This window comes from Myotis brandtii, unplaced genomic scaffold, assembly GCF_000412655.1.
Source record: "Myotis brandtii unplaced genomic scaffold, ASM41265v1 scaffold231, whole genome shotgun sequence".
Taxonomy (NCBI): Eukaryota; Metazoa; Chordata; class Mammalia; order Chiroptera; family Vespertilionidae; genus Myotis; species Myotis brandtii.
Window position 1 is genome coordinate 667,542 of NW_005358689.1, and position 2,379 is coordinate 669,920.

Below are 2,379 nucleotides of genomic sequence, written 5' to 3' on the forward strand. Positions count from 1 at the left end.
GAAATCAATAAAAATATATTAAAAATATAAAAAAAATAAAGACATTGCTGCCTACCCCGTGAGAAATGCCAATTATCCTAGACTCTCCCTCCTTCTTCACTCTCAATATCCGGTCAGTGACTACAACCTGTCAATTCTTTTTTACATCATTTAGTAGTCCCCAAATGGTCTTTTCTGCAGCCTTTCCTCACAGATAATTAAAATAAAAAAGACAATGTGCCTTCCTTTTTGAATATATGAATTTTAAATTCAAACTTTTTTTTTCCCGATTGACTTTTTAAAATCTTTATTGTTGACAGTATTCCATATACCTCCTTTTGCCCCATTCACCCCTTCTAGCCTGCCCCACCCTAGGCCTTCACCACCCTATGGTCTGTGTCCATGGGTTATGCATATATGCATACAAGTTCTTTGGTTGATCTCTTCCCACCCATCCACCCTCCCCCACCTTTCCTCTGAGATTCCAGAGATTGGTCCATGCTTCTGTCTCTGGATCTATTTTGTTCATGAGTGTTATCATGTGATACTTGTCTTTCTCTGACTGATGTATGTCACTTAGCATGATGCTCTCCAGGTCCCTCGATGCTGTCTCAAAGGGTAAGAGATCCTTCTTTTTCACGGCTGCATAGTATTCCATGGGGGGTCAATGTCCCACAGCTTTTCTATCCACTCATCTCCTGATGAGCACTTGGGCTGTTTCCAGATCTCAGCTATTGGAAATTGCGCTGCTTTGACCATTTCAACCTCATTTTATACGTAGCCTCGTTTTTACACATCTACAAAATTGAAGCCAATCATCACGCTGGCGGTTTTTAAAATCTGAGAACTATTCTGAATGACGAAGTTAAAACGTTGGTATGGAGGTCCAACAATGGATTTGTATGTGCCTGTTCCTCAGGGCTAGCTAACAGCTTGCATACCCAACTTTCCTTTGTAAGTTCAATTGGACATGGTACTCTCCACTGTGAGCTCCGCTGCTAAATGCCAACAGCTGTGGGGTCCCACCACCTCACAGCGAGAGGCAGCTTTCCATTTCAGGGTCTGCAATCCTGCCCAACACCCAGCATGAGGACCCACATAGGTGCTCACTGCCTAACCGGCGAGAGTATGGAAGGGCATGTTCTTAGGTAATGAAGAAAATCTCATTTCCCAAGTTACACACACGACACATCTTAGACAAAGTGTCTTAAATACTATGGAGCAGAGCAGACAGGATTGGGAATTTTTGCAAAACCTCAGATTTCAGCGGTACAGTATTGTGACCCTGGGTAGTCTGCTTAACCCCAGCTTCTGTTTCCTCTTTTTGTAAAATGAGAATAATACGCTCACCGAGTAGTTGCAAGAGCAAGTGCTATCAAGTGAAAGTGCAAATCCAACGATATGCACGGCAGAACCGCCCAGAGCAGGGCTGTTTTCTGGGCCTTTTGCAACTACAGGCAATTCAAAGTCAGTAAGATGGGGTAGGACAGTGGTCGGCAAACCGCGGCTCGCGAGCCACAGGCGGCTCTTTGGCCCCTTGAGTGTGGCTCTTCCACAAAATACCACGTGCGGGCGCACGTACAGTGCGATTCAACCTTCGTGGCCCATGCGCAGAAGTCGGTTTTCGGAAAGGAGATAGACAAAACAAGTATACAAGACGAGTGTGGATGGGGGAGTTGGAAGGAGTCGACCTCAGCGAAGGTACCTCAATCAGATTGAGGATGTTTTTAGCAAAGGCCAGCTTAGGAGTACCCTCATTAAGTTAATAACAATGTACCTACCTATATAGTTTAAGTTTAAAAAATTTGGCTCTCAAAAGAAATTTCAATCGTTGTACTGTTGATATTTGGCTCTGTTGACTAATGAGTTTGCCGACCACTGGGGTAGGAGAACATCTAGACGTTCCACTGCATGGTCACATAAAAACACAAATAACTATTGTAGAGAAAGGACAAAGAATTTAGCTCCTCCAAGTACCAACCGTATATCCTTCCCAGAAGACTGGGGGGGGGGGGGGGGATTTTACACACACATGGTTTTTCATATTCCCTGCAGCCTCAAAACAATAACTTGCTTTAACCCAAGAAGTAAATTAATGGCAACCGTTTGCAATGGCATTTTAGCAGCCAGTTATTCCCAGGGAAATGTGTAAGAATCTAATCTAAGTTTTATATGTACGTAAATCTTGTAATAAAAAAAATAAAAACTCTTACTTTTTTGGGGGGCGGGGGGGGAGAGGGGAAACTAGAAAGGGAAAGAAATCAAAGAAACGGGTCCACACACGCACCCGGCGGCTATACATTACACACAGGAAAAGGAGGAGGGGCCCGGGAGGGAGCGGCGGCTCCCGTGCGTGGTCTATTAATTCACATTTTTGCTCTCTTTTCTGTTCACATCCTG